Genomic DNA, 19,659 nt, shown 5'->3' with positions numbered 1-19,659 from the left:
ATGACATAGTAAGAGTTTTTTTTAAATTGTAATAGGTGTTTGAATGTAATTTTCTTCATGTATTTTCAAAGATGTTTTCTTGTCTGTTCACAGTCCAGTAGCACATCATCATCATATGTGTTTGTTAGACAATAATAAATTCACTGTAGTGTACCATAAAGTTAAGCCCCAGATATACAAGGAAACATAAAATTCAGGTCTTTTCCATCAAGAGGCTTGTGATTTACTTACTAGCAGAGACATGGCTTAAAAAAGATTGATTATAGGGGCACCTGGGTGGCTCAGTCAGTTGAGCGACCGACTTCGGCTCAGGCATGATCTCACAGTTTGTGAGTTCAAGCCCTGCATTGGGCTCCATGCTGACAGCTCAGAGCCTGGAGCCTGCTTCTGATTCTGTGTCTCCCTCCCTCTCTCTGCCCCTCCCTCACTCATGCTCTGTCTCTCTCTGTCTCAGAAATAAATAAACATTAAAAAAAAAATCTAAAAATAAAAGATTATTATAGGAGGTAGCATATCCTATGAGTGGCACACAGATTAACATTTCAAAAATATCACTTCCATCTTGTTCCTTTCCAATTAAGAAAAATTCATTAGATTTTTATGGCTTAATGCATAAAGTTCCAAATTTTTCACCACCTTCAGTCAAACACTAAGTCTTGCCAATTTTATTTCCTTGTCATTTGTGTAACATGCTTCATCTTGCCCATCCCTACCTATACTACTCTAAGGTCTTCATGAAAAAGTGTCCAAAATGGCTTCCCTGTCTTGAGCCTTGAAAATCTGTCCAACACAAATCAAGGCACTAAATGTGGATCACAGTTACATAATTTTTTTAAAGTATACTTATTTCTTAATCTTTTAAAAAAATCATTATTTTTATTTATTTTTTGAGAGACTGTGCATGCACACAAGCAGGGGAGGGGCAGAGGTAGAGAGAGAGAGAGAGAGGGAGGGAGGGAGGGAGAGAACGAGAGAATCTTAGGCAGGCTCCACGCCCAGTGCAGAGCCTGATGCAGGGCTCAGTTTCATGACCTCGAGATCATGACCTGAGCTGAAATCAAGAGTTGGTTGTTTAACCACTTGAGCCACCCAGGTGCCCTTTATTTCTTAATATTTAAATCTTTTTCTTAGAGTATATGACCTGTAGAAGGTCATAAGGGTACAAATTCAATAAACCATAAGTAAAATTCAGTAATTTATAACAAATGTAATAAAAACTCTGTGTTGTCACTACCACTAGCAGGAAATTGAATATTACCAACACCTCAAAAGGTCCCCCTGTAACCCTTACAAATTACTACCCCACCCTTCTTCCCAAAGGTAACCATCATTCTCATTTGTAATCCCACAGATTTGTTTTGCCTGTTTTAGAACTTTATATAAAAGGAATCAACGTATGTAGCCTTTTATATTTGATTTCTTTTGCTCAAAATTACATTGCTGTCTGTAGTTACTTCATTTCCAGTATACAAAGATGCCACATTATTTTTTTTATTCTTCAGTTGCTGGACATTTGGATTATTTACATTCCTTCACAATTATAAATAATGCTGCTATGAACATTGCTGTACTTGTTTTTTGGTTCACATATATATGAATTTCTATCCTATATACCTAGAAGTGTAATTGCTAAATTATAGAATATGTAGGTTTTCACCTTTATTAGTTAGTACCAAAAAGATTCCCAAGGGGGTTGCAAGAATGTATACTCCTTGCCCTGACTTGGTATTTTCAGTCTTCTTTTTTCTTTTTTTTAATCTTTTATTTTGAGATAAATTTTGAAATAAATTTATACTTACAGGGAAATTATAAAAATAGAACAGAGAGCTCAACCAGCTTCCTCCAATGCTAGCATCTTACATAATGATAGTACAATGATCAAAATAAAGACACTGACATTGCTGAACCCTGATACAGATGCTATTTGGATCTCACTGGTCTTTCCACCAACATCCTTTTTTCTGTTCCAGGATCGAATCCCGGATTGTACATAACACTTGTGTCTCCCTAGTCTCCTTCAATCTGTGATTGCTCCTCAATTTTCCCTGTTCCTTCCTTTACCTTGTTATTAGTACTAGGATACTAGTCAGGTAGTTTATAGAATGATTCTCAATTTAGTTTTACTGATACTTTCTCATGGTTAGAATGAGGCCATATCTTTGGAGGAAGAATGTCACTGAGGTATGTGCACTTCTCAGATCATATCAGGAAGCACACACATCCTATGATGTTAATCTTGATCCCTTGAGAAAGGTGATGTCTACTAGATTTCTCTCTTTCACTCTCTAATCAACAGTATTTGGAAGGAGACACTTTGATACTTAATGCAAATATGCCATTTCCTCTTAAACCTTTGTTCATTCATTTTAGCTTCCACTGGTTGTTCCTACTGGCAGCTTTTATTACTGTGATGTTCTAATGGAGATTTCCCATTTTCCTTATTACCTATACACTTATTAATTGGAATTCTCTTGCAGAAAAAAGTTTTCCCTTCTTCTCCACTTATTTACTTATTTATTTATATCAGTATTGACTCATGGATATTTATTCTATTCTTTGACTTAAAATTCAATTTTTTCATTATTTATTTTCATTCTCAAATTGTTCTGTATTTAGCCATTGGGTATTCTTTTCAGGTTGACTTCTGTGATTTTTTTCAGGGTGGAATTTGAGTATAATTTATTATTTACAGCAGAATTTTAAACATATAAATAACCATGAACTTTGGCAAAATATTTTCTTTTTTTTTTTTTTTTTTTATTTAAATTTTTTTTTTTCAACGTTTATTTATTTTTGGGACAGAGAGAGACAGAGCATGAACGGGGGAGGGGCAGAGAGAGAGGGAGACACAAAATCGGAAACAGGCTCCAGGCTCCGAGCCATCAGCCCAGAGCCCGACGCGGGGCTCGAACTCACGGACCGTGAGATCGTGACCTGGCTGAAGTCGGACGCTTAACCGACTGCGCCACCCAGGCGCCCCGGCAAAATATTTTCTAAAATCAGTCCTCACGTTAGTTGCTTCATAAACTTATTTTTTTTAATTGTGGTAAAAAATGCATAACATAGAATTTACCATTGTAACTATTTTAAGCACATAGTTTGGTAGCATTAAGTGTGTTCACATTGTTGTGCGACCATCACCATCATCCATCTTTATAACTGTTTCATCTTCTGAAACTGAAACTACAAACATATTAAGCAATAACTTCCATCTTCTCCTCCTTTCAGCCTCTGGAACCCATCATTCTACTTTATGAATTTGAGTACTCTAGGTACTTTATATAAGGGAAATCATACAGTATTTGTCCTTTTGTGTCTGGCTGGGTTCACTTTGCATGATTTTCTCAGGGTTCATCCATGTTGTAGTGTGTGTTGAAATGTCTTTCCTTTATAAGGTTAACTAATATTCTGTTTTAGTATATACCACATTGTGTTTATTTCTGTGCCTATTTATTTATTTATTTGTTTATTTATTTTTAGGAGCTTTGGCATCACAAGATGCTCTAGACCCATCTCACATATTCCAGCACTAGAACCAACTTCTCCAAAGAGCTGTCTTTTTGTTGAAGGATGGTGTTTAGAAACCAAATGATTGTGGCCATTATAACTGGGATATCACTGCTTCTAGGCCCTATCAGTGGACGGAGTAGGAAATGTATGTATGTTTACTAATCCATTTATCCATACATGTCTGCATTTATTTCTGTACCTGTCTAACTATATATATAATTAAAAACAAAACAGCACATGAGTTCATACTGATACTTTCAATTCCAATCCAGCTTATTTATAACTATTTGTGCTTATTTATAACTTTCTTTGCCAGCGAGAAACCTGGCTTGCTTTATCTACAAGAGACTTATTTATCCCAAATCAGTATGCATGATTCAAATAGTTTAAGTAGTTTCACTAATACCCCAGAGAAGTAAGTTTACCAACTAGAGTACAGTGTGTGTGTGTATGTTTTAATGTTTATTTATTTTTGAGAGAGAGAGAGACAGACAAAGAGACAGAGCACGAGGGTGGGGAGGGGTAAAGAGAGAAGGAGACACAGAATCCAAAGCAGTCTCCAGGCTTTGAGCTACCGCACAGAGCCTGATGCAGGGCTCAAGCTCACAGACAGTGAGATCATGACATAAGTTGAAGTTGGACACTTAACCAGCTGAGCCCCCAGGCGCCCTGAGCACAGTGTTTTGGAAATTTTTTGATTAGCCTTACAATATCCAGTTAAAACACTGTTTTCCAAAGCTCCTTAGGTCAGTTCCTTTCTTACTCAACCTTTCAACGTGGTTACTCGTGTATAACGCAATTAGATTAATTTGTAATGCAATTAGAATCACTTGCCAAAATGTTGCATTTTATCTTGAATTGCCCTCCCACATTCTATTTCTTTTTTTTTTTTTTTTTTATAATTTTTTTTTCAACGTTTATTTATTTTTGGGACAGAGAGAGACAGAGCATGAATGGGGGAGGGGCAGAGAGAGAGGGAGACACAGAATCGGAAACAGGCTCCAGGCTCTGAGCCATCAGCCCAGAGCCTGACGCGGGCTCAAACCCACGGACCGCGAGATCGTGACCTGGCTGAAGTCGGATGCTTAACCGACTGCGCCACCCAGGCGCCCCCCACATTCTATTTCTTATTTACATAGAGTAGGATTCATTAATTTTGGTGGATTGTTCTGTAGGTTTTTAAAAAGTGCAAAGAGTCATGTACCTATCAGCTCAGCAACGGAAAGAACAGTTCCATCACCTTAAAAATGCCCTTGTGCTATGTCACTTTGTACTTAACCCCCCTAACTCCTGGCAACCACTTATCCTAACAGTGCCTATAGATTGCCTTTTCTAGAATGTCATGTAAATGGAATCATACAAAATGTAACCTTTTAGGTCTGACTTCTTTCAGTTAGCAAATTCTGTTTAGGATCCACTGAATCAATCATTTATTCCTTTTATTGTTGAGTAGTGTTCCATTTCATCCACTCACTGATTGAAGGATATCTGGGCTGTTTCCAGTTATTGGTTATTATTAATAAGACTTCTGTAAATGTGTGTATACACATTTTGTGTAAAGAAAGGCTTTCGGTTCACTCGAGTAAATACGAAGAGTGGAGTTGCTGGGGCACGTGGGGCACATATTTAAGTTTATAAGAAATAGCCAAACCGTTTTCAGTGCAGCTGTAACATTGGCATTTTTTGCCAGCAATAGGTGACAAGACTTTGCCAGCACTTGTCATTTACAATGTGTTTATTTTAACCCTTCTAATAGGTGTGCAGGGCATATCATTACGGTTTTCATTTGCCTTTCCCTACAACTAAAAATATTGTGCATCTTTACATATGCTTATATTTCTCTTTGGTAAAGTGTCAAATCTTTCACCCATTTTTAAAAAATTGAATACATTTAGGCAACTTTATTTTTATTTTATTTTATTTTATTTTATTTTATTTTATTTTATTTTATTTTAGAGAGAGCGAGCGAGCATGCAAGTAGAGAAGAGGGGCAAAGGGGAGAGACAGAGAGAGAGAGAGAGAGAGAGAGAAGAGAAGAGAAGAATCCCAACCAGGCTTCATGCTCAGTGCAGAGCCCCCATTGTGGGGCTTGATTCCAGGACCCTAGAATCATAACCTGAGCCAAAATCAAGAGTGGATGCTCAACTGACTGAGCCACTCAGGCACCCCTAGGCTACTTTTATTAAAATGAAAACAAACAAAAAAAAAGGCTTTCTAAGTAGCAGGCACTTTGCAATACATTAGTTAATTGGGAATGGGGATAGGATACAGAAATGAATTCAGAGGCATGGTATCTACCTTCAAGGAACCAATTGTCTAATGAGGGAGGCACTATATAAAGAAATCACTGTAATTATAAGCACAAGAAGGTTTTGATTGCTACCACCTAGTTCCCAGGAACTAGGACCTATGACAGGGACTTAATATATACAGATGCTGATATATATGCACAAAGTCTAATTTTTACAACATCTTAAGGTAGTTACTACTATTCCCATTTTGCAGAAGAAAAAAGTGAGGTCATCGATTTTAAACTCTCTAAGGTCACATAGCTAGATTGATGAGAACATGCTATCCGTTATATCTTGTTAGGTTTCTTTTGAGGCTTAGGAACATTTCTGTTGGAAAGTTTATTTAAAAGAAATAAATATTTCTTTTTTTAAAGTGAAGTATAATTGACCTACAATATCCTATTAGTTTCAGGTGTAGATCATACTCATTCAATATTTTTCTGCATTATGAAATGATCCCCATGATAAATTTAGTTACTATCTGTTACCTTACAAAGCTATTACAATATTATAACTATATTCTTTATGGTGTAGATTATATCCCATGACTTATTTATTTTGTAAGTGGAAGTTTGTACCTCTTAATTGCACATATATTACTGGCCCTTCCAATCCCCTTCCCTTCTGGTAACCAGTGGTATCCATGTTTGTGTATCTGTGAGTCTATTTCTGTTTTGTTTTGTTTGTTCTTTAGTTTTTTAGATTCCACATATAAGTGATGTCATATAGTATTTCTCTTTCTCTGACTTATTTCACTTAGCATAATACCTTCTAGGTCCATCCTTGTTATCACAAATGGCAAGATTTCATTCTTTTTCATGGCTAATATTTCATTGTCTATATATTCACATTTTCTTTATCCATTTATCTATTAGTGGACACTTTCTCTTGCCCATTTTTATTGGGTTGTTTATATTCTTATTATTGAATTTTGAGAGTTCCTTATATATTCTGGATATAAGTCCTCTACCAGATATGTGATTTGCAAATGTTACTACAAGTCCTTAGGTTGTCTTCTTATTCTTTTTTTTTAAATGTTTTTTTCAACGTTTATTTATTTTTGAGACAGAGAGAGACAGAGCATGAACAGGGGAGGGGCAGAGACAGAGGGAGACACAGAATCTGAAACAGGCTCCAGGCTCTGAGCCGTCAGCACAGAGCCCGATGTGGGGCTCGAACTCACGGGCCGTGAGATCATGACCTGAGCCGAAGTCGGACGCTTAACCGACCAAGCCACCCAGGCGCCCCATCTTATTCTTTTAACAGTGCCTTTTGCAGGGCAGAGTTTTTAATTTTTATAAAATCCAATTTATCAACTTTTAATTTTATGGATTATACTTTTGGTGTCCTATCCAAAAAATCTTTGCCAAATCAATAAAATTAATGGTTGGTTCTTTGAAAAGATCAATAAAATGATAATCTTCTAACCAAATAGAACAGGAGATAAAAAGAGAAGATACAAGTTACCAGTATAAAAAAAAATGAGAGGGTATCATTACCAATCCTATTGAAAGGATAATAATATTATGAACAATTATATACTAATAAATTTGTCAACTTAAATGAAATACACAAATTTTTTCAAAGATATAAACTATCAAAGCTACTTGAACAAGAAATAGAGAACACAATTAGACATATATCTATTAAAGAAATTAAATTTGTACTTTAATACTTTCTCACAAAGAGAATTCTAGGCCTAGATGGTAAGTTTTACTAAAGGTTTAACTAAGAAATAATACCACTTCTATACAATTACTTCCAAAAATCGAAGAGGAGGGAACTCTTCCCAACTCAATTTATGAGGCTAAAATTACCGTGATCCTAAAACCAGACAAAAATATTATAAGAAAGTAAAACTACAGGCCAATATCCCTAACACAGATGCAAAAATTCTTAATGAAATTTTAACAAATTGCATCCAGCAATATATTAAAAATCACAACACACTCTGACCACTGGGGTTTATTCCAAGAATGCAAGGTTGGATCGATATTTAAAATCCAATCAATGTAATTCATTATGTGAGCAGAATAAAAAAGAAATGTGATTATCTCAACAGAACAAGCTGACAGACTCCAACAACTATTCAATTTAATAGTTCTATTTAATATAACGCTAGAAAAATAAAAAGCATGACAGTTGGAAAGAGAAAAAAGTAAAACGGTCTTTATTCATAGGTGACATGTTTGTCTATATAGAAAATTCTAAACAATCTATAATGAAAGAACTGAAAGAACTAATTAGTGAGAATATCCCGTTTGCAAGATAAAAAAATCAACTTAGGGGTGCCTGGGTGGCTTGGTCGGTTAAGCATCTGACTTCGGCTCAGGTCATGATCTCATGGTCCGTGAGTTCGAGCCCCGTGTCGGGCTCTGTGCTGACAGCTCAGAGCCTGGAGCCTGTTTCAGATTCTGTGTCTCCCTCTCTCTCTGCCCCTCCCCCATTCATGCTCTGTCTCTCTCTGTCTCAAAAATAAATAAATGCTAAAAAAAAAAACTAAGAGAAAAAAATCAACTTAAAAATGAATCATATTTTCCTGTATGAGCAGTGAATGACAAGTAATTTACGTTTATGAGATAATACCATTTATATGACATCAAAAATATAAAATACTTATTTTTGACCTGTTAAAAACTTTTTGTTAAAAAACTTTTTAGTGTTAAAGAGTACAACACACTTCTGAGAGAAATTAAAGAAAATCTAAATGAATGGAAGTAATCAACCATAATACTGGATTAGAGTCAGTATTCTTAAAATGTCAGTTCTCCCCTCATCTACAGATTAAACACAACTCCAGTCAAAATCTCCACAAGCTTTTTTGTAGGAATTGACAAACTGATTCTAAATTTACACAGGTGTGAAGGATCTAGTATGCAGAACAACTGTGAAAAAGAACAAAGTTGGAGACTTATACTATCTAATTTCCAAACTTATTATAAACCTACAGTAATCAAGACAGTGTGGTATTGGTATAAAGGTAATGAAGAGACAAATGGGACAGAATGGACAGTCCATAAAGAGACACACACATATACAATTGATTTTCAGTGAAGCTACCAAGGTGATTCTATAGAGAAAGGATAATGTTTCCAACACAGGTGCTGGAACAATTGATTATCCACATTTAAAAAGTGCTCCTGGCTTGCTCAGTCAGCGGAGCACGTGACTTTCGATCTTTGAGTTGTGAGTTCAAGCCCCACATTGGGCATGGAACCTACTTAAAAAAAACAAAAGTAAAAATAAAAAAAATAAAAAGTGGGCCTCAACTTTACCTCATATCCCCTATAAAATTAACTCAAAATCAATTATATACCTAAATATAATAGATAAAACCATAAAACTTCCAGAGGAAAACTTCATTTACATTTAATTTGGCAACTTTTCTTAAGTATAATATTAAAAATACAAACTAAAAAATAATAAATTGGACTTTATCAAAATTAAGAACTTTTGCTCTCCAAAACACAATGTTCTAAAAATGAAAAGGGAAGGCATAGGATAGGGGAAATATTTTCAAACATATATCCAACACATGGCTTGCACCTAGAATATGTAAGAACTCTCACAACTCAACAATATCAAGACAAACAATCCAATTTAAAAATGAGCAAAAGATTTGAAATATACTTTACCATGGAAAATATGTCAATGGCAAATAAGCACATGGAAAGGTGCTCAATATCGTTAGCTGCTAATCTTTTTTTTTTTAATGTTTATTTTTGTATTTTGAGAGATAGCGTGCACACAGATGGGGCAGAGAGAGAGGGAGAGAGAGAATCCCAAGCAGGTTTTGTGCTGTCAGCACAGAGCCCAATGTGGGGCTCCATCTCAAGAACTGCAAGATCATGACCTGAACAGAAATAAAAAGTCAGACACTTAACCAACTGGGCCACCCAGGTGCCCACTTAGCGCAATCTTTGAACTGGGTACAATTTTGCCTCTACACCCCAGAGACATTTGGCAACGTCTGGAGACATTTTTGATGGTGACAACTGGGTTCAAGGGTACTACTGGCATGTAGTGAGTAGAGGCCAGGGATGCACAGGACAGGCCCCCACACAAAGAATTATTTGGTCTAAGATGTCAATAGTAGTAAGGTTGAGAAACTCTGCATTAGAGAAATGCAAATCAAAAACTCAGTGATATACCAGTATGCGTGTAATAGAGTAAATAAACAAATAAATAAATGGTGAATTAAAAGACTGGACATACCAAGTATTGAAGGGAATGTGGAGTAAGCAGAACCTCACACAGAGCTGGTAGGAATACAAAATAGTTAAACCACTTTGAAAAATAATTTGGGGGCACCTGGGTGGCTCAGTCAGTTGAGTGACAGTTGAGTGATCATGACCCTCAGGTCATGATCTGAGGGTTTGTGAGTTTGAGCCCCACGTCCGGCTGTGTGCTGACAGCCCGGAGCCTGGAGCCTGCTTTGGATTCTGTGTTTCCCTCTCTTTCTGCCCCTCTTCTGCTCATGCTCTGTCACTGTCTCTGTCTCTCAAAAATAAATAAACGTTAAAAAAATTTAAAAGAAAGAAAAAAAATAATTTGGCAGTTTCTTTAAAAGTTAATCATAAACCTACTCCAGCTATTCTATTCCTGGGTATTTCTCCAAGAGAAATGAAGACATATGTTCACATAATGACTTATACATGAATGTACATAGCAGCTTTATTTGTAACAGCCAAGAACTGGAAACAACCTAAATGTTCATCAGTACGAGAACAGATAAACAAATTGTGGTTTATTCATACAATGGAATACTACTTAGCAGTAAAAAGAAACAACTACTGATATATGCATTAATAAATATATAAACATATATGGATGAATATCAAAAATAATTATCTTGAGTGAAAGAAGCCAGACACTCCCCTCCAAAAAAGGAGAGTCCAGTAGAGCTCCATTTATAAAAACTAAAAAATGCAAACTGACCTATAGGAACAGAAAGCAGATCCGTGGTTGCCTAGGAATGGAAATGAGAGGGGAAGGAAGGGAAGAATTATAAAGGGGCATGAAGAAAAGTTGGAGGATGATGGATATGTTCATTATCTTAATTGTGGTGACCGCTTTAGGAGTGGTTTACAAAAACTTATCAAATTGTACACTTTAAACATATGCAGTTTATTGCATATCAATTATACCTTTGCAAAGCTGTGGAGGCAGGGAGGCTGTGACTCATGTTCTGTGTGAACGAGTAAAATCACCTCTTTCCTCCTGGCCACTACAGACTGGACCTCAGTCCAGTCTTATTTTATAAGCCCAGTGCAACTCTGCAATACTGGACTGAAAGGGAGTCGATGCCTCAGGGTATTCATGGCTTAAAACTCTGTCCAAGAGGAGTGCCCCAGATTGGTTGCTTCCAAAGGACTCGAGATATTATACAAGAAATTAGGAAACTTCCCTTCCTTGCTATATAAAGTTACCATTTATTTTTAGAATAAACTCTCATTACTAAGGCTAATCTGTGCATGTTAAGGAGCCAGAAAAGTACACCTACTCATAATCATCCTCCATATGCTTGCTAAAGTGTTCTTCCAGAACTTCTAGCCAATGCAGTAAGAAAATAAAAGATGAGCTATACATATTGGAAAGGAAGAAATGAAATTGTTTTATGTATACTATTTGATTATATATCTAGAAAAATTCAAGGGAATCAAACTGAAGAATTATTAGAACTAAAAAATAGGTTTTTATGTAATATGACAAGGTATAAAATTGATATACAGAATTCACTATTTCCTAAATACGATTTAAAGAATAAACACCATAGTATGGGGGGAAATGACACCATTCAGAACAACAAGAAAATTCTCACTATCTTGGTCACTTTCTCTGAACATTTTCTAGTTCTGTATCCTTCGCAAAGTGTTATCTTGGGTATCAACTGGAATGTATTTATAATCCTAAAGCCTTTCTAGAGAAGCTGTTGCTGTGATATCCAAAGTGTCATCATTTCCTCTTGATTCATTGTAATGCCTCCATTTGTATTTCACTCAGCAGATCAGTTGAAAACAATGTTCTGCATGCCACAGACCATAGCCCAATCCATCATACCATTTGGTTGTCTAGGAGTTTACTAATGAGTTAATTTATATAAAATGATCCTTCTTCATATTGAATATTTTTCTATATGATGGTGGACTTACTATAATTCAGGAGAGCTGTGTAGGTAAAACAGTACGTTTGTAATTATGGACTTAAATTAAAAAGACAACAACAGAAGTGCCTGGATGGCTCAATGGGTTAAGTGTCCAACTTTGACTCAGGTCATGATCTCATGGTTTGTGAGTTAGAGCCCCACATTGACCTCTGCACTGACAGGAGCCTGCTTGGGGTTCTCTCCCTCTCCCTCTCTCACTGTCCCTCTGCACGCCAAATAAATAAATAAACTTAAAAAAAAAATAAAAAGACAACAACAAAGAAACACATATTTGTATACTCACCAACTTGCACTAACATAGAATTTAAAACTTTTGCTATATGGTATTTTAGAATATATGTCAAAACAAAAGTATGAAATAATTGAACTATTCTGAATGATTTAAAGTCAAATAGTATTTTTGTTTCTGTTGATTTTTGCTTTTATTTTTTAAGTTTTTTAAAAAAAAATTCCAGTTACTTAGGGGCATCTGGGTGGCTCAGTCAGTTGAGTGTCTGAGTGTCTGACTTCAGCTCAGGTCATGATCTAGCGGTTTGTGAGTTCGAGCCCTGCGTCGGGATCTGTGCTGACAGCTCAGAGCCTGGAGCCTGCTTCAGATTCTGTGTCTCCCTCTCTCTCTGCCCCTACCCCGTTCATGCTTTGTCTCTCTCTGTCTCAAAAATAAATAAACCTTAAAAAAAATTAAAACAAAAATTCCAGTTAGTTAATACACAGTGTAATATTAGTTTCAGATGTATAATATAGTGATTCAGTACTTCATACAACACCTGGTGCTCATCACAAGTGTACTCTTTTTTTTTTTTTTTTTGAAGTGTATTCATTTTTGAGAGGGAGAGAATAAGTGTGAGCAGGAGAGGGGCAGAGAGAGAGGGAGACACAGAGTCCGAAGCAGTCTCCAGGCTCTGAGCTGTCAGCACAGAGCCTGACACAGGGCTTGAACTCATGAACTGTGAGATCATTACCTGAGCCAAAGTCAGATGCTTAACCGCTTAACTGACTGAGCCCACCCAGTGCCCCACAAAAAGTGTACTCCTTAATCCCCTCACCTATTTCACCCAGATATTTCCCCACCAACCTCCCTTCTGGTAACCCTCAGTTTGTTCTCTATAGTTGAGTCTGTTTCTTGGTTTGCCTCTTCCTTTTTATTTTCTCTTTGCTTGTTTGTTTTGTTTCTTAAATTCCACATATGAGTGAAATCATATGGTATTTGTTTTTCTCTGACTGGCTTATTTCGCTTAGCATAATACTCTCTAACTCCATCCATGCAATTGCAAATGGCAATACTTTTTTATGGCAATATATATATATATATATATATATATATATATATATATGCCACATCTTCTTTATCCATTCATCTATCGATAGGCACTTGGGCTGTTTCCATAGTGGACACTTGAACTTGAGCTCTTTTCCATACTTTGGCTGTTGTGGATAATGCTGCTATAAACATAGGGGTGCATGATCCCTTTGAGTAGCGTTTTTGTATTCTTTGGGTAAATACCGAGTAGTGCAATTGCTGCGTTGTAGGGTAGTTCTATTTTTAACTTTTTGAGGAACCTCCATACTGTTTTCCAAAGTGGCTGCACCGGTTTGCATTTCCACCAACAGTGCAAGAGAGTTCCTTTTCCTCCACATCCTTGCCAACACCTGTTTCTTGTTTTGAGGTTTTGTTTTGTTTTGTTTTTGGATAGGCTTCATGCCTGGTGCAGAGCCCAACACAGGGCTTGAACTCACAACCCTGAGATCAACACCTAAGCTGAGATCAAGGGTTGGACACTTAACTGACTGAGCCAGCCAGGCACCTCTCTTGTGTTTTTTATTTTAGCCATTCTGACAGGTGTGAGGTGATATCTCATTGTAGTTTTGAATTGTGTTTCCCTGATGATCAGTGATATGGAGCATCTTTTTTTAATGTTTATTTATTTATTTATTTATTTATTTATTTATTTATTTATTTTAAGAGAGAGAGAGAAAGAGAGACAGAGTGTGAGCGGGAGAGCGGCAGAGAGAGAGGAAGACACAGAATCAGAAGCAGACTCCAGGCTCTGAACTGTCAGACACAGGCCTCAAACTCACAAACTGTGAGATCATGACCTGAGCCAAAGTCAGACACCCAACCGACCGAGCCACCCAGGTGCCCCTTGAGCATCTTTTAATGTGTCTGTTGGCCATCTGGATGTCTTTTTGGAAAAATGTGTATTCATGTCTTCTGCCCATTTTTTTTTTAATTTTTTTTTTCAACGTTTATTTATTTTTGGGACAGAGAGAGACAGAGCATGAACGGGGGAGGGGCAGAGAGAGAGGGAGACACAGAATCAGAAACAGGCTCCAGGCTCTGAGCCATCAGCCCAGAGCCTGACACGGGGCTGGAACCCACGGACCGCAAGATCGTGACCTGGCTGAAGTCGGATGCTTAACCGACTGCGCCACCCAGGCGCCCCTCCTTCTGCCCATTTTTAATTGGATTATTTTTTTTTTAGCTGTGAAGTTTTATAAGTTCTTTATATATTATGGATACTAACCCTTTATCAGGTATGTCATTTGCAAATATCTTCTCCCTTTCCGTAGGTTGCCTTTTAGTTCTTTTGTATTTATTATTAAAAATGTCCCAACTGTTCACTCTGGGACCCTAAGGCCTGAGGACACTGAATTCCCTCACGGTATGTAGATAACTGAACCTCTATTGTTATAAGAGTCTCTTATATAAAATGAATGAACTTGGAATTGGTCATCTTTAAGGTCTCTTTATATACACGTTGTTGTGATTCCCTGTAGTCTGTACATATCAAGTGTTTTCGTCTCTGCTTTAAAAAAATATGCAGTATGGGGCGCCTGGGTGGCGCAGTCGGTTAAGCATCCGACTTCAGCTCAGGTCACGATCTCACGGTCCGTGAGTTCGAGCCCCGCGTCGGGCTCTGGGCTGATGGCTCAGAGCCTGGAGCCTGTTTCTGATTCTGTGTCTCCCTCTCTCTCTGTTCCTCCCCCATTCATGCTCTGTCTCTCTCTGTCTCAAAAATAAATAAATGTTAAAAATTTTTTTTTAAATAAATAAATAAATAAATAAATAAAAATAAAAAAATATGCAGTAAACAATGTTTCTCTTTAAAACAAAAGGCCTGGGAGGGTAAACAAGTTTTTTGTCGCCGTTGTTGAAAATTTTATTAGAATAAATATTGTTAAAATGTCAATACTACCCAAAGCTATCTACACATTCAATGCAATCCCAATCAAAATTGCACCAGCATTCTTCTCGAAACTAGAACAAGCAATCCTAAAATTCATATGGAACCACAAAAGGCCCCGAATAGCCAAAGTAATTTTGAAGAAGAAGACCAAAGCAGGAGGCATCACAATCCCAGACTTTAGCCTCTACTACAAAGCTGTCATCATCAAGACAGCATGGTATTGGCACAAAAACAGACACATAGACCAATGGAATAGAATAGAAACCCCAGAACTAGACCCACAAACGTATGGCCAACTCATCTTTGACAAAGCAGGAAAGAACATCCAATGGAAAAAAGACAGTCTCTTTAACAAATGGTGCTGGGAGAACTGGACAGAAACATGCAGAAGGTTGAAACTAGATCACTTTCTCACACCATTCACAAAAATAAACTCAAAATGGATAAAGGACCTGAATGTGAGACAGGAAACCATCGAAACCCTAGAGGAGAAAGCAGGAAAAGACCTCTCTGACCTCAGCCGTAGCAATCTCTTACTTGACACATCCCCAAAGGCAAGGGAAGTAAAAGCAAAAATGAACTACTGGGACCTTATGAAGATAAAAAGCTTCTGCACAGCAAAGGAAACAACCCACAAAATTAAAAGGCAACCAATGGAATGGGAAAAGATATTTGCAAATGACAAATCGGACAAAGGGCTAGTATCCAAAATCTATAAAGAGCTCACCAAACTCCACACCCGGAAAACAAATAACCCAGTGAAGAAATGGGCAGAAAACATGAATAGACACTTCTCTAAAGAAGACATCCAGATGGCCAACAGGCACATGAAAAGATGCTCAACGTCGCTCATCAGGGAAATACAAATCAAAACCACACTCAGATATGACCTCATGCCAGTCAGAGTGGCTAAAATGAACAAATCAGGAGACTATAGATGCTGGAGAGGATGTGGAGAAACGGGAACCCTCTTGCACTGTTGGTGGGAATGCAAATTGATGCAGCCACTCTGGAAAACAGTGTGGAGGTTCCTCAGAAAATTAAAAATAGACCTATCCTATGACCCAGCAATAGCACTTCTAGGAATTTACCCAAGGGATACAGGAGTACTGATGCATAGGGGCACTTGTACCCCAATGTTTATAGCAGCACTCTCAACAATAGCCAAATTATGGAAAGAGCCTAAATGTCCATCAACTGATGAATGGATAAAGAAACTGTGGTTTATATACACAATGGAGGTCTACATGTCAATGAGAAAGAATGAAATATGGCCCTTTGTAGCAATGTGGATGGAACTGGAGAGTGTGATGCTAAGTGAAATAAGCCATACAGAGAAAGACAGATACCATATGTTTTCACTCTTATGTGGATCCTGAGAAACTTAACAGAAACCCATGGGAGAGGGGAAGGAAAAAAAAAAAAAGAGGTTAGAGTGGGAGAGAGCCAAAGCATAAGAGACTGTTAAAAACTGAGAACAAACTGAGGGTTGATGGGGGGTGGGAGGGAGGGGAGGGGAGGTGATGGGTATTGAAGAGGGCATCTTTTGGGATGAGCACTGGGTGTTGTATGGAAACCAATTTGACAATAAATTTCATATATTAAAAAAATAAATAACCCCCTCCCCAGAAAATACATTGAAAATTTTATTGTAATATCACTAGTCTGCTGTGTATCCTATATTGAAAATATTATGACATGGCACATAGAGAATGTAAAAGGAATCATAAGTCCATCTATTGTCACTTAACTAGATTGGAATTTGACTCTCTACTAAATTTAATATTGCTGAGGGGTGCCTGGGTGGCTCAGTTGGTTAAGCAGCCGACTTCGGCTCAGGTCATGATCTCACGGTTCGTGGGTTCGAGCCCGGCGTTGGGCTCTGTGCTGACAGCTCAGAGCCTGGAGCCTGCTTCAGATTCTGTCTCTGTCTTTCTCTGCCTCTCCCCACTCATGCTCTGTCTCTGTCTGTCAAAAATAAATAAACTGTTTAAAAAGAAATAAAAAAACTTTAAATTTAATATTGCTAAAATAAAATAGGAGTAAAGTTTACATCCTTAAATACCAGGTCATCATTTTTATCACTGACAGTAAATAATGAAATACCAATTGTTAAAAGTTTTCTTTTTAAGTTTTTATTTTTACTTATTTTGAGAGACAGAGAGAGACAGAGTGCATGTGAGTGAGGAAGGGGAAGAGAGAAAGGGCAAGAGAGAGAATCCCAAGCAGAATCCCATGCCATCTGCCATGGCAGCATGGAGCCTGATGTGGGGCTCGATCTCACAAACCTTGAGATCATGACCTGAACAGAAATCAAGGGTCAGACACTCAACCAACTGAGCCACCAAGGCACCCCTGAAATATCAATTACTGAACAATTATTTAGTTAATATTTATTAGGTGCTCAAAGTTCTGGTACAGTCCTTCTTGAAATGGAATAATACAGAGCACACATACACACAGAAACAAAACAGGCCATGATATTAAAATTTTTTAATGTTTATTTGTTTTTGAGAGAGAGAGAGAGAGAATGAGTGGGGCAAGGGCAGAGAGAGAGGGAGACAGAATCCAAAGCAGATTCCAGGCTCCAAGCTCCAGGCTCTGAGCTGTCAGCACAGAGCCCAATGTGGGGCTTGAACCCATGAACCGTGAGATCATGACTTGAGCTGAAGTTGGACACTTAACTGACTGAGCCCCTTAAAATATTTTCCCATAATACCACATGTATTGCTCTTTTGGAGATTACTAGATATAGGAAGATAGCTCCAGTGTCTTAACATTCACGTCAAATACTTCTGGACATACTCATTCATTTGACCAATATTTACTAAGTGCCCATTTTGAAACTCACACTGTTCTAGGTGCTGGGAATCCAGCCACATATGTTTAAAAAGTCGCTACTTTCATCAAGCTTACATTCCAGAGGGTATATATGACTTGTAGTCCAAATGTTACTTTTTTCTTAAAGAAATGTGTCAACTTTATTTCACTGTTTATCCTAATTATAAAATATATAATTCTTGTATATTGGAAACAAAATGATACAGAAAATGAAGATTCTTTTATAATCCTATCCACCGGCATAATTACTATGAATAGTTTGGTGTATTTATTTACAGACTTTTAGAATAATTTTTTTTAAATTTGCAAACGGAATCACTTTTATAAACTTTTCTTCACTTAGCAACACTGTGCACCATTACCCTATACCGTGAGTATGTTTGCATAACAAGGCATCTAGACATAACTCTTTCTTTTTATTGGTTGCATAATATACTGTGTAATATACGTAGACTGCAAGTTATTTTAGCCATTCTTTTATTAATAATCATTGAGGTTATTTCCAGTTTGCCCACTATGATTAGTGTTTTGCCCCAAAATCTTTGCTTACCCCAAGGTATTCTCAAATTCACCATGTGGGACCTAGAGACAGAGGGAGCTCCAGCTTATGGCTGTCTCACTGGACTTAGGGAGACAGAAATTGGAGTTTAAGGATTGGGCAGCCAATATCTGAGGGCTTAAGAGCCCAGAGAGTAGAATAGAGAACAGTGAGTCTGGTGCTTTGCATGCAATTTCCCTTCAAGGCTTTCTTTTGCGATGCCCATACATGCTATGGGCAAAATGATGAGACACCCAGCAAAAAGCAGCTACGTGCTAAGAGTCTCAAAATCTAAGAAGAGATTTTGACAGCCTCTCCTATTTTTCTTCATTTCCTTTGCAGGGGGTAGGGGGGAAGCAGGAAGAAAGTCTTGTGGACAAGCTAAAGCCTAGGAGCTAACAGAAAGTCACCAGAGGGTTTTGAGGGAAATGAGAGCCTGACTTGGAATCAATTGTACGATACTGGCATCAAAAGGGCTCCTTGTGGGGGTGCCTTGGTGGCTAAGTCAGTTAAGCATCCGACTTTGGCTGTAGTCATGATGTCACAGCTCATGAGTTCGAGCCCCACCTCTGTGCTGACAGCTCGGAGCCTGGAGCCTGCTTCGGATTCTGTGTGTCCCTCTCTCTTTCTGCCCCTCCCCCACTCACGCTCAGTCTATCTCTCAAAAATAAATAAAACATCAAAAAAAATTAAAAAAAAAAAAAGGGTCCCTTGTGGCTGTCCTGCCAATGAAGAGACTGCAGCACAGGGAGTTGTCCCGCCCACAGTCACGTATCACCCACAGCTGCAGATTTAACTCTGACCCACAGTGTAGCTTTTCTTGAACTATGCAGGTTCCTCCAAGCCATGTTGCAGTATGTGTGTAAGAGTGAGTCAGAGGCAAGGAGAGGTCTGGCCCAAAGTGGTGACCTGGAGGTTTGAAGGATAAAAGGGTGCTAGAGGCCAGGAGATGGGGAGAGACTGGGAAGAAAGAGCTCAAGGGTGAAAATGGGACTCCAGAGTTTGTAAGGGCAGGATCTGGAAGAGGAGGCCTGGACTCAGGAAATTAGAATGCTAGAGGAAGAGGGGGAGGGCAGACTGGGAAAGAGGATCGCTTTGGAAGCGGCTGAGTTCCATGGCCTGGCC

The 19,659-nt window shown here is 37.9% G+C and overlaps 1 protein-coding gene across 1 annotated transcript in view; it reads left to right on the top strand.

The window, feature by feature from the left end:
• The window catches only part of NEMP2 (nuclear envelope integral membrane protein 2), a 121,803-nt gene extending 118,041 nt beyond the window's left edge, over positions 1-3,762 (top strand). The window contains exon 13 of the transcript XR_005790434.1: positions 3,481-3,762. The gene's annotated coding sequence lies outside the window, so the exon portion shown is untranslated. The remainder of the gene's footprint in view (positions 1-3,480) is intronic.
• The last annotated feature ends 15,897 nt before the right edge of the window (positions 3,763-19,659 follow it).

This window comes from Herpailurus yagouaroundi, unplaced genomic scaffold, assembly GCF_014898765.1.
Source record: "Herpailurus yagouaroundi ecotype Mexico unplaced genomic scaffold, PumYag 140, whole genome shotgun sequence".
Taxonomy (NCBI): Eukaryota; Metazoa; Chordata; class Mammalia; order Carnivora; family Felidae; genus Herpailurus; species Herpailurus yagouaroundi.
Note: the sequence above shows the minus strand (reverse complement) of the source record. Positions and strands in the feature narration are given on the sequence as shown.